The following is a 13,922-nucleotide window of genomic DNA, read 5'->3' as shown; positions in this document are numbered from 1 at the left end:
ACAGTTTCTCTGGAAAACCTCTGCCAGTGGCTCACTATCCTCACAGTAAAGAATTTCTTCCTAATATCCAGTCTAAACTTCCTCTCTTTCAGTTTGAAGCCATTCTGTCTTGTTCTGTCACTACAGATCCTGGTAAAAAGTCCCTCTTCAGCTCTCTTGGAGGCCCTTTAGGCACTGGAAGTACCAAAGCGTTCTCCTCTCCAGTCTGGACAACCCCAGCTCTCTCAGCCTGCATTCATATGAGATGTGCTCCAGCCCTCTGATGAATTTCATGGCCTCCTCTGGACTCACTGAATCTCATGTTCTTCATCTTTCTCGTGCTGAGGGTCGCAGAGATGGATGCAGCATTCCAGAAGGGCTTTCCCAAGGGCAGAGCAGAGGCTGCACCAGAGCTTGGTGCCATCAGCAAACGTGCTCAGGGGGGCCTGGACCCAGTGCCCATGTCACCATCAGAGATGCTGCATCTCTCCAGTCTGCTGAGAAGCAGAGTGCCATGCTCAACCCTCTGCCCTCACCAAGGGAAAAAGCACATGGATAAAATGCCTCATTTTGCCCAGTAGAACTTTAACACAGCTTGGAGGGTTTCTCAAAAACTGTCTCTGTTATTGGCAGGGTATAGACATGAACTGGCACAGGGGCTGAGATTTTTTTTGACTCAAGTCAGGTTCCTTCTCTTTACTCTTACAACAAATCAACAGCTCTTGTATTATAAATAAATTTGGGACTGAAATTCCACCTCATTTATTCCCTTTTCCCCCAGCAGTTCCCCACCGAGGTCTGTGAGGATATACAGCAGCATGAAGAGATCAGAGCCTGCAGCAACACACTCATGCCAGGCAGGAATTTGAGAGGAAAGAGATGGTGGCTAAAAAAAGTCAATATGTGAAGAAAAACAAGTAAACCAGGCAATAGGGACAGAGCAGGAATTGAAAAATCCTACACTCTCAGGGGAGATACTACTCATTTTTGATGAAAGCAAAGATGAGAGTTTCCCTGGTAGCAGCTGCTCTTCACTAGGCATAAAGAAAAGATTAAAAGTCCTTTTGCCAATGCACAGAAGAGTCATTACTGCCCCTTAAAACCCCTGGCAATCTATAGGCAACAAGTCTGGTGTTGGGCAGACAAGTGGGACACATCCCCAAACGATGGGAACTCATCTGTTTCTGCAGTTCATGCTCCACCACCCTGGCAGCTCTGACCTGCCAGAGCTCTAGGAGACAAGGTGGGAGGTTCTGTGTGTGCCAGGAGATGCAGGATTCATCACTCCTGGCTAAGCAGCCATTGGCTTTCCCTTCAGCATGCTATGCCTCAGGCTCCTCAAATAACCTCCTGTTTTGTGAGGCTGAGAAGCAATGGAGATAACCAGAGGAGTTTCTGGCAAAAGAAAACCTTCCTTGGAGAAATGTTGTCAGGGAATAATTTTTTTCAGAGCTCAGTGACCTAAAGAGTGAAGAAAAAGCAGTGGATTTTTTTTCCTGTCTGACCAATTTGCAATATGTCTTATTCTATTTTCTCCTCCCCCAGATAAAATGGTGTTATTTATGGTGCCTTTTTTCCAGATAGATTCTTCACAATGCAAATGATTCATGCTGTAGGATTAATTTAGGCAGCCAAAGAGTAAATAAAAAGTGTAAAACTTTTGTCTTTTTAGTCATAAGACTTGAATAAGCAATCTTTTCTACGATGGCATGGAAATGAGATTATGTCTGAATATGTACGAAATGCAGAACTCCTCTGGCTGCTTATCTGGTTTTAGCTATAGTAAATTGATTTTCTTACTGGAATTTCTGTAAAAGACTATTCCAATTGTATTAATTTGATTGTGCATCTTCACATTAACAGCAAATTCAAGACTAAATATCTTTGTCTCTGCAATTTTATTTTAACTTCTTTAAAATGAAGCTTTTTCAATGCAATTTTTTGATACCTGATTTTTGATGACTTAAAAGAACCTAATAAAAGAGTCATCATGCTCTTACTTTTTCTCCACCATCACTAATTCACTGAAAGAGCACAAAAACCAAGGCATTGCTTATTCCTGCCTTTCAAGCTGTGAAACACTCTTATAATGCTGCATGAAATCCCAGGTCTGATATGTTTAGCACCATCCACAGGTAACAAAAGTTTGTGCATATGTTTTAGTCCCTTAAACAAAGGAAGCTGTTCTAGATGTGTCTCATCATTAATCTAGACATGAAAACCTGCCTTTTATTGTGAGTAAAACCCTGTCTCAGATGAGTCAGCTGGAATTTTGTTAATGATTCTCACAGATGGACATTGTCTAACATACTAATTAAGACAGAATTGTAATGCCCTCCTAGTCTTATTAGAATGAAATCTGAGGAAATATTCTGGAATTTCTGCCTGTTGAGCTTATGTTCTGTCTCTCAAATAATAGACCAGCAAACTCTTTAATGTGAATATTTCTTGCTGCTAGCAAAAGCATGCTGCAGAAAGCTGAAGAGGAGCACAGTAAAATAGTGGATATAAAATCTGGTCAGCCCCCTGGATCACCATTCCTTGTCACTGTAAGCTCTTTGCTACTTTTACCTTTAAGCCAATATTCAAGAACGAGAACTAAGAGTATTTAAAGAGATCATATACTAACTGGATTTATAGTTGTTTTAATTAATTTATTTTAATCCATTCTTGATCAGAACATCATCATAGACACTCACATTAGCTGACTTCTTGAAGACAATTCTGCAACATTTTAAGAACACTTCTAAAACTATGAGCATTTTCTTTCTGTGATATTTAGTTTTTCAGGTTATCAGCCAAAAAAATTCTCAATTACATAATAAAATAGTTTTTGTGTTTCCACTTTCTCCAGCAATACTTGAAGCTCCATTTATTGGTTCTCATTTACAGCACTGAGGAGATAAAGTGAAAAGTATCAGATTTTCTCCATCCCTTCAGGTCCAAAATTTTTATTGTTATTTCTCCTTTGAAAGCCTGAGGAAGCTGAGCTGTTCACTTACACACAGAGTTTCCAGCCTGACAAGGAAGACAATACAGCTGTCTTCCACTAATGCTGTGTTACAGTCATTGTGTTTGCAAAATGCAAGACACAGGAAAGTTCAGAAAGGAAAGCAAAAAGGAAGACAGCCACAGAAAAGTGCCTGAACTTTGTTCACAAACAGAAAGAAGAATTTTAATAAAGTTCTCAAGTACCAGATAAAAGTTTTCAAGCTTTAAATCAGAAATACAACATGTATTTGTTGCTTCACTAAATGCACCAGTCTTAGAACTCCCCCTCTTGTGGGGACAACAGATGAGCAAAGAATTTCAAGGATATGGATGAGGAAACACATTGCTGGTAACACCGAGCACATCAGAAGCAAATGGTAAATGATTTTTTGCTCAAAGGCAGTTTGTCATGCCACCCATAATCATATCAGAACTTCCTCTACACACAAATGGTAATTGTGCATCATTCTCCATATGACAAGGCTGAACCCTTTCCCAGAAAGAAATGGAACATTTACCATTCATTCCAAGGTATAAAATGCACAATTTGCTGTTTATCCCATCCTCTCTCCAGGCTGAAATTTATTTTCTCTAATAAAACCTTAGTTATAAAGCATCCAAGATTAAAGACCAGATCATTCTTGCCATTGCTAGCCAAAAGTCTTTTATGAGCACTCAGGCAAAGGTTTTGATGGGTTTGATGAAGATTTACACATGTGCTGTCCAATCTTTAGTTATTGTTAAATAAACCTTTTAGCAGTGCCAAAAGCAAACTTTAAAAACAGGCTTGGATCTCATTGTCTAATTAGGAAGATCCTTCTTAAAGCTGAAGATCTCATTAAAGAGTGTAAATCTATATCACCAACTTCAATGGGAAAACTACTTCAGAACTGTCAAAACAAAACCTGAGATATTTATCAGTGAGAGAGTTGGAATTTCAAAAGTCAGGAGACCTCCAGTAACCCCAATTGGGTTTAGATCAGGTTATACCAATTGCTATGATGATTGGAAGAGGCATTTACCCTTTATTAGTACATTTATTTGTGAAATTTCCCAAAAACCTTAAAACACCGTGCATGTTCCAAAATACTCCTTCTGCTCTCAGTGCAGCAATCCTATTCTAATAAGAGTCTTAAGCCAAAGACCTAAAATACAGCAAACTTCCATCATTTTCTCTGTATCCAGAAATATTTAAAAACCCCAAGCCTATTGGAGGATCACTTAATCTGCATAAACTGATAGACTTTAAGAACAAATTCACACTGGAACCAGAATTAATACTCTCAATATTTTAACCTATCTTATTTCTCTCACAGAGGCTATTGTTCATAAATCCAGAGACTATCAATCGCAGACCTTTGGCAGCATTTGCAATAATAAATATTTCATTTAATATAGCACGTACCTGAATGACACTGAATAGGATTTCTGTTCTTTATAAATGCTCTGACAGCATTACATGTCAGCAAGATTTTCTCATAGCAGTTCTGGATTTGTTTTCCTTCTTTCCTTTATCTCTGATTCTAAAGCAGCTGTGCCCACCACCACTTAGTCATCAGATCTCAAATATTAATCTTTCCAAAGCAATGTGGTGCCTGCTCATCAGTGCAAGGTTACAGGGATACTATCAGTGTTTCCTTTCCCTCTGAAGGCAAGACCTAAACAGAAGTTCCTCCTCCTCCTTTCTGACATAACAAGCCTCTGAATTTGTCGTTCACTGCAGTTAAGGCTCTTACATGATGGAATCATTTTATAAGCCAAGCATTCTCATATGTAGCACAGAAATCTGAAGGTTAATTAACCATCATTTTCTGGCATCAAACACTGAGGTTTTTAAAAGGCTAAATCAAACTTTTTATATCTTTGTCACAGGAAAACCTGAAACATAATTAACACTTGCTCTGAAGCAGAAATGTACTCATCTTCGATATTTTGGGCATCACAACAAATGAACTCCTTTGGCATTGTTTTTTAAATACCAGATGCACAAACACAGACAAGGGGGGGTTATTTTTCTGGAATACACTGTAGCTACACTCATTTTCAAGAAAAGCAAATTAACTGGAACCCATTTGGGATAATAGCTTTGTTTTACTGCATGTTAAAAAAAGGTTTTTATGCTTAAAAAAAAAAAGCTTATGTATACTTTAACCCCAGCCTGCAGCTAAGCACCACATACCCACTCACACACTTCCCCTCAGTGAGATGGGGGAGAGATTTGGAAAAGTAAAGTGAGAAAACTTGTGGTTTGAAATAAAAACAGTTGAATAGGTAAGGCAAAATTCTCCCACATGAGCAAAGCAAAACAAGGAATTCATTCATCACTTGCCATGGGCAGGTAGGAAAGGAGGTCTACATCACATTAACAGTGACTGGAGAAGACAAATGGCATCATTCCAAATGTCCCCCTTGCTTCCTTCTCCTTCCCCCAGTTTTATATGCTGAGCATGACACCCTGTGGTTTGGAATACACTTTTGGTCAGCTGTCCTGGCTGTCCTTCCTAGCTTCCTGTGCAGCCCCACTTTCCTCACTGCTGGGGTGTTGAGAAGCTTGGACCCTGTGATAATAAAGTCATCCCTCTGTTATCAACACTATTCCCAGCACAAATCCAAAGCACAGCCCCATTCTGGCTATTATAAAGAAAATTAACTCCACCACAGCCCAAACCAGCACAATCTCCATTTCTTATCCCATACCATTCACATCATGCTCAGGTCCCACACATCACCACTACCCACCATCCTCATTCTCAGTGTTTGATACATTCCATAGATAACATTCCCTTAGTCTATGGCCCACCTATGTGAAATGTCTGTAAAATGTCCATAAAAGACCACAAGCATCCATAAAATGCCCAGTAGGTTCATTCAGCCCATGATTTTGTGCTCCATCTGGCATGGTGCTCACTCAGGACGTGAGAGGTGCTGTGTTGTGGGAGTTATCAGACCCCAAAGGCAGCTCAGGCTGGGTGTCTGCTGCAGCTGTAAGGATTGTCCTCCCCTGCTTCTGGTGGGTCCTGCTGCAGCAACTCCCATAACATACAACTCAAGTCATGGTTACAACAATGGAAAGGTGTTTCCACTACCAGCTCCACTCCTGATCCCTTTGAGTGAGGTTTTATGGTTTCAAATCTCTCCCTTTGTTCCTGCTCCAGCTTGCACTTATCCACAAACTGCAACCACTTAGGGTTGGACCTCATGCACAGCCACTGATGCTTCAAGATGTACCTTCCTCAGCACAAATTCAGAGCATGGCTCTTGCTAGCTGCTATGAATTAAAATAGGTCTACCCTGGCCAAAACCAGCACACTGAGTCCGCATTTACCAAAAAAATCACACAAAACCAAACCAAACAAACATAAAACCAAAACAACAGAAAAACTCAAAAAACTCAAAGAAATTTGAACACAGCAAGGTCTATGTCTCAGTTATACATTCCAATGTCTTCCTAAGTCCTCAATTAGTTGCTAAGCATTAATTTAATTAACTCAAGAGAAATTAATATGCTTATAACTTTGCCTGGATAAAGCCTGATGTTATTCATCCTTGCATTTTGGACACCAAAACACCTTCAAGTCTACACAACTTTCCAAAACTACTTGTCAGAATTAGGAGTTGAAACAGCTCTGCCCCCTTTAACAACATCTCTGCAAGCACAGCCAGAACCAGACCAAGGTAATAGCATTGTCACTCAGTCAGCCCTTCTATAATTACTTTTTGCTAATGCAATTTTTCTCAGTATCAGATTTGTCTCTACCTTGTTTCTCTGTGCTTTCCTTGAGCCTCCTTGTCTCCTCACATTACTGTTTTGCTGGTCCAAACAATGCTGCTTTTAATTTCAATTTCCTTTTGTTTTAACAGATAAAGCCTTTTGCGAGCTAGAAAGGATTTACATGCCAGTCCTTTTTGATGATTAGTTTTTATATGGAGTGTGACTCGTGTCTATGGAATCCTATTTATGTCTGTTTGGGGACAAGGCCATGTTCCCAGCCACCCTCAGGGCTCACGGGACAGATACTAAAGGTTTTCTGCTAAACACTATGGAAGTGCACCTTAGTTTTTTGCACATCACATCCTGATGTAGCCCCTCAACAACCTGTACCAGACCCTGGTCCTGTAAACCTTTTACTCAAAATACCTGGAAACAAAATAAGCATTGGGAGCAGCATGAAGGAAACCTGTGGATTGGATCTTTCCTCCTCATTCAGATCACCACTCAGGAGCCACAGCTGTTTTGGGTAATGTGAACAAAACCCTTCAATCAAGGAAAATTCAGATAGTTTTAAAGATTTGATGTGTTAGATAACCAAATGGAATGAAGAGTATTTAGGTAAATGACGGTAAATCAGGAAGAGGTTGGCAGCAGACCAAGAAAAATATGTCACATTCCCTTCTATTTTATATATATAAGTATACTATATTATAGATATAAATATTTACATATATAATGTAAATTAATATTTCCTACAACAATATAAAATTAAGGTCTTTAATTAATGTATTTTCCACCTAGGGTTTCTGGGGGGGGAGTTATCAAGATGGGAGTGTCAAGATAGGAGTTTCCACACATAAAAAGGAATTATTAGACTCCAAGCTGCAGCAATTTGTAAGCAATGCAGCACCTGCCTAGCAGACATGGGGAGCAGATACAAGGAGCCTCGAGGCAATACACAAGGAAAAAATAATCCAAATCAGATGTAGTTCAGGATGTTACGCTCTCCTGTGTGTCCAAGTACATGAAGTAAAACACATTAGTGCCAATAGATTCAAAAAGCAGTTTCTGTAGAGAATAAAATGGGTAAATTTATCTACTTGACAATGCAGGCCCATCCTGGATGACTGTCTTGTCCCAGACAGAAAAATTTACTTACATGATTATCACCTAAAATTACTGAGAGCTGAGCAGCTCCTGGGACCAGAGGACACACTGTGCCCATTCCATGTGTGCACTGGCCAGATGATGCCCAGAAAAGCATGAAGGTTCCTCCCCAGCACTCCCTCTGCATTTAGCACCAGGTCTCACAGTCACGACAGCAAATTCACATTATATAAGCAATTTGAAGAGCGGCTTAACTTGAGGAGTCACTTAACAAAGGATATTTTTATCACCTCTTACAAGTTTTGGAGGTGTTATAATAAAAAGATCATTCTGAAGGAGGAGTGAAGAAGCAGGGTCAGAGCAGAACTGCAGAAAGAATCTTCCTGGACACTGTTCATCAGTGGTTACAGGTTCCTATATACCTCATTACATTGCTGTAGCATTGTCCTTAAGGACATTTGCTGATAGCTCTAAAATAGCTCCACATTTTCTCACATATCCATAAAATGATGTCGATTTTAAGGAAAACAAGAATGCAATATTACATTAGCAAAAATAAATAGCCCAATTACACCTACAAGAGTTTAGAGAAAACTATCCAGCCCTGTGTTGTTTTGTGCAAAGGTATATTCTCCTCATTTGCTGTGAGTACAGTGGGTGAATACCTTGCTTTGCTATCACAGCTTCTACCCCAGGACAACACAGAAGGAAACAACTAAAGTTTTAAATTCTTTCAGATTAAATTACTGCAACATTCATTAAGATTGAAGATTGCTGCAGTGCTTTATTCTCTTCTCAATTAGTTGTAATCTTAGCAAGAGACAACTAAAGTTCAGAGCTGAAAGTCACTGGCAGAGAATGTGGAACTTGTGTTTCTTGATTCTGTGTGACTTTCTCTTCCTCCAATTTACCTCATTACATACACATTCAATATAGGTAATTTTGAATTCAAGCTGGTTTTTAAATGTAGGAAACCTGGGTTTCCAGAGGAAACTCAACATGGACCTAAAACATCTATAAAAATCATACATGGAAAACCCAGCAGTCTCCATATCATACACTCAGTATAGGATATTATATAGAATATTACTAAATAGGAGGCTTGGTCTCTCAGGTCCAAAGGATTTCCCCCTCACCACAGCTCAAACTCCCTTCTGCCCTCTTTTAAGCCTTTCCAGCTAGAGGTCCCAGCCATGGCTTATGGCTTTACAGCAGATTCCTCTATCTTCCCTTGGTCCCCTTGGCCTTGAATATCTCCTGTATGTAGACACATTAGTTCTGAAGTAGCAAATAAACGAATATATTATAATAAACAAATACTGCTTTTCTTCTGAGATTTTAGCTTACTGGGAGGTGTTACAAAGGAGGCAACTCTGCTTCCCCAAAATCAAACCTTGTTTCTCTAGGCTCTCTGCTTCCAGAGAAATTGAGGCATAAAGATTACAAAAACTAAGCCCTTTCATACAAAAATTTCAAACATAAGCTGTTTCTTGCCAATACACAACCATGGCTAGGTCATGGGAAAGGATTTTTTTTCTGGCTGGCCAGGAAATTAATATTAATTTCCTTCTCCTTTTCACCTAACTCATATGCCCTCCAGGGCCCCAACCTGCTACTTTATCACTAAAGGAATTCTTCCCCATACACTAGGGACTAAAGACAATGGATTCACAGTTCCTGCAGTTACACTAGTCAAAAGTATTTTTTGAGGAGGATTTTAGTTTTTCCTCTTCATTTAATCCAGTTACATTTAGCATACTAGACAAGTTTAGGAAACAAACCCAAAAAACATACATTATAGTGTAGGAGTACTTGGAGAAGGCTGCTCTTTCCATAAAGCCACAAAAAATCAGCAGAGACAATTAACAACCTTAAAATCAGCTGACACAAAATGTGAACCATGCAATTCCAGAAGATAACAGCTAATAAACAGAAAATAATATAAATGTAAACCATGCAATTCCAGAAGGTAACAGCTAATGCCATATTCCTGTTTATGAGATCTGCTCCACCTAAACTTGCAAATGATTGCTGCCTCCTCTATTTGCAATGAACTTACCAGAAAGCAACAATGGGAAGGGACAGATAGTGGGGCAAAACAGGTAAGGGCTGCTGGCTTAAAGCAATCACTAATGAAGTGGCTTTGGCATGGGGCTGAAATGTAATTGCTCTTCAATAATTCTTTAACAGACATCCAGAACAGCTGTTCTGAATTCAGTCTCTCTCACAGGACAACAAATATACTCAGGTAAGGTGAAATACATTTTCTGTCTGCAGCAGATAACCCAAATCTAACTAGCAAAGTTCAAACACAGAAGGTGATGCCAGCAGAACAAAAGTAGAGAGTTACAAAGGCACTTGAAGTGGCTGAGTGGTTTCTAAAGTTTTTACAGCAATTGAAGCAACTGAACTTCATTTTTTGATCTTTGCAGGTACTTAAGATCAGCTTGCCACCTCAAAGATCACAGTCGTGAAACTGCTGTGTCTCTTCAGTGTCACCACAAAGAGGTAGTTAAAAAACCTGGTAGCTCTAACCACATATCTTTTTAATGCACAGTTTTCTAAATCAGATCTCATTTTGCTGCTAATTTAGTTCATTTTTCCCTCAAAATCAATGTCCCCAATGGCAGCAGTTACTGGTAGATGTTGACTTGGGCACCTCCTCCTGACTGACAGTTTGGGCCATCACCAGCAGCAGTGTCTCTCTCTTGCCTTCTCAGGACCTCATGGTCCTCCCCTGTCCCTCAGGCTGGCTCTGGAGCTCCCCTGATCCAGGCAAAGCCACTTCAGCTTGGGAACTTCACATGGAAGCTATCCCAGCAAAAGGAGAGGGAGGGGGGAGAGAGGGGTGGGTCTTCTCCAGAATCACTAGGAATTTAGGCAAAGTCTTCAATGGAAATAGGCTTTAAATGTAATGGAACATTAGAGAAAATGTGCTGCCAATGTATTAGCAGAGAACATGTCACCTGTTGCTTTGCTAAAGGAAACAGAAGATACACAACAACTTAAATGAAGATGGTCCTGAATCAGTTCAGTTCCAAACTACTACAGTTTTAACCCAAGTGCTCATTAAACCATTTTCTGGTGAGTGTTCATGGTCTGGCTCTTTCTAAACCCACATTTCTATACTGTGTGTGGGGTCTCTCTCTGCCTGTTAATTTGCAGAACACACATAAACTATTTGTTCTCTGATCAGGGAAATAATCACGTGGAAGTTCATTTTATTCTTCCAGAAATAGTTTTTACAAAAAGCTCCAAGCAATTTTTGTTCTTCTCTAAAGTTCATATTAGAATCACTCCTCCTTTTCATTGACTCTTTCTTGGTTATTTTGATCACACACCTACCCACAAGGAGATCAACAGTTCCAGGTTTTACTGGCATTCAGAGTGACCTCTGAAGGAGCTTCCCATGTTCCAATTAATTGTTAAACAGAGGGGCTCACCATTGTTCCCATATTCTGCTAGAATGGAAAGCAAGTGGAACACCCATGAGCTTAAAGAGATTTTTAAGAAGAATGAAGAAAGCAAGAAGCAACAATGGTTAGTTTTCAAAGGGCAACTTCCATCTGAGATTCCAATAATGGAGACTGCACTTGAAAGGATTGGGGACTGGACACATAAAATCAACACCTAAAAATGAGAGAAACTTGACATTTTAACCTTAATCTCTTTCTGACTCTTTCCTCATGAACAAGATGAAGAGCAAAGCTCTGAGAGATCCTCACATGAAACAAGGAGGCAGGAAGGAAGTTGGGAAAGGATATTCACAGAATCCACAGGATTGTGAATTCTGAACATAGCAGAAGCTGCAGTCACTTACTTCTGTTGCACCAGTCACAAATTTAATAAAAAAGGTGTCAAAAACTAGAAATGGTGGGTGCAGTTGAATGCAAACAGCAATTCTATTTCTCTCTCAAAGCTATTTTATCTTGAATAGCCAAAAATAAAATGAACATTAGAGACTTCTCACTAATTAATTTCCTATTTTTGTGAAGAGATGCAGTAATAGTGATGGTAGGCATTAGGAAAGAATAGAATAGGCCTCTCAAGAGAGGCCCACGGCTGAACAAATTTTACACATAAAATGACTCTATTCAATTATTCTATACAGACAAAATTTTTTGTAACATGCAAACTAAAATCATCTGCCTAATACACCTCTTTTGAGAGATTTTGAGGGGAAAACCCCCCAGAAGTGTGAAAGACAGTCAAAAGAAACAAGATAAAATACAGTCTAGGGCTAGTGGGGAAATTGCCAAGCAGACAACACCAGAGCCTGATGCCTGAAGACATAAAAATTAGATTGGGGGGAAATATGAGGATAAAAAGCACACATTTTCTTTTTGGTGATTCTGTGCATGAACTAGAAAACAAAACACTGTTTTCCCAACTCACTGTTAGGTGTGATGGGGCCCTGCTCTGCTGGGGATGGCTGAACACCTGCCAGGTATGGGAAGCAGTGAATTGATTCCTTGTTTAGCTTTGCTTGTGTGGGTGTCTCTTGCTTTCCCTATCAAACTGAACCCATAAGTTTTCTCACTATTACTTTTCTGATTTTCTCCCCATCCCACCAACAGTGGGGGAAGCAAGAGTGAGCAAGTGGGGATGTTCTGGCTGAAGTTTCTGTTCTGAAACTTCAGCAGCTGCAGGAACTGGGAGATCTCTCTTTGTCACTTGCTGTTGTTGCTGTGCACTAGTGACAAATCCAAACAGGACCCACACCAGGGCTCAGGTGCCTCAGGGACACTCTTGCAAGCCAAGGTGGCAGATCTTCCCTACAAACACTTTGAAAGGTACCAGCCTGTCTTTGGCAGACACCCCTCAAGACTGATGACTATTGTATGAGTACCAGAGACAAATGATGAATACTCCTGGTTAATCCACTCTCCTTCAAATCCTAAACTCTATTTTTTTGAGTGTGCTCAGCACTGAAAGAAGAGCCTGTAATTCTGAAGCAGACCGATTTCTATACAATTTATTTTCTCAAATTATTCCTGCCAATGTCTTCTGCACTCTTGTAAGAAGGGGAAAGAGCCTGCACAATGCAGGATCCTTTTGTGTAATTTGCATAGTTAGTTTCTAGTTGATATTTAAACTATTTCTTGCACATGCACTGTATATTCTGAATCACTGAACAGCAAATTGCATTCAGCACCTAATTTGTTAAATGGTTTCCACTGTCAGGAGAATGTTCCTAATGTAATAGTGATATTTTAACCTGTCAAAGAAATGATTAGACTAAAACATCTTAGTAAATAACATGAACTACCCAATAACATCAAAAATTGAAGATGTACAAAGGCCATCCAATTACATGGGAAACTTCTAAATTTTCAGGTAACAGAGCTCATTTTCTGCTTGAATGAGTAATCAAGGAAATATAATTTTCTTTTATATTGATCATGGTATAAGGCATAGCCTAAGGACAGGAGCATAAAATGGTCTATTTCATTTTCTTTATTAGTGTTTGAAAAATCATTTTCAAAACTATTTCAGTGATTCTTTTCTGGGAATGTAACCTCTTTTCTATATATTTTTATGACCTGCCTCTAAATTCTTGGCTGCATGAAGCTGTTACTGGTGGAAGAGCATGGTCTGTCTGAGAAGTCGTGTCCTTGCTGAAGTCAGTGGAATTTTTGCCATTAAATTCACCAGGGCCAGGACCACTACTTCCATATGAGATTAAAATGAAGTAAAACCAGCATTCAAAATCCAGAATCATCCCAAGACTCCATTGACTAAGTTTTCCTGCATTCTGTGCCAAAATTAACCAAAGAAGAGCAAAGACAGCTGGCACACTCAGCTCCCCAGAACCTAAACATCCTGAAGCCAGTTACTTGAGCTCACCAAAACACCTGAGGTTTTGATTTGAAGGCTGCTTGTAGGCAGATTCTGTGCTTCAGGGAAACTAAACCCACCCCAGGGGCTAGAGGACTGCCAAGAGCAGCCCCAGTAGTGCCAACCATCTCTTCCCTTGACTGCACCCACTTGCCAAGATCCCCTGTGTCACCTCCAGAGCACTCTTGTGCCAAGCTCCACTCTCATTAGTCAAACAGCCTTGGTTAAACACATTTTCCAGATCTGGGATGCACTACTAACATATATAACCTGAAGTATATCAACTTAAAGGTGG

At 39.8% G+C, this 13,922-nt stretch overlaps 1 protein-coding gene across 2 annotated transcripts in view; it reads right to left on the bottom strand.

The window, feature by feature from the left end:
• The window catches only part of ESR2 (estrogen receptor 2), a 40,013-nt gene extending 34,117 nt beyond the window's left edge, over positions 1–5,896 (bottom strand). The window contains exon 1 of one of the 2 annotated variants that reach the window (XM_085580899.1): positions 5,771–5,896. The gene's annotated coding sequence lies outside the window, so the exon portion shown is untranslated. Of the gene's footprint in view, positions 1–4,375; positions 4,512–5,770 lie in introns of those variants that run through there. The other variant, XM_085580898.1, reaches the window with a different exon arrangement.
• Between the last annotated feature and the right edge of the window lie 8,026 nt (positions 5,897–13,922).

The sequence above is a fragment of the Lonchura striata genome, chromosome 5, assembly GCF_050655825.1.
Source record: "Lonchura striata isolate lonStrDom1 chromosome 5, ASM5065582v1, whole genome shotgun sequence".
In the NCBI taxonomy this organism is placed as follows: Eukaryota; Metazoa; Chordata; class Aves; order Passeriformes; family Estrildidae; genus Lonchura; species Lonchura striata.
The sequence above is the reverse complement of the archived record's forward strand: the minus strand, read 5'-3'. Positions and strand labels throughout refer to the sequence as shown.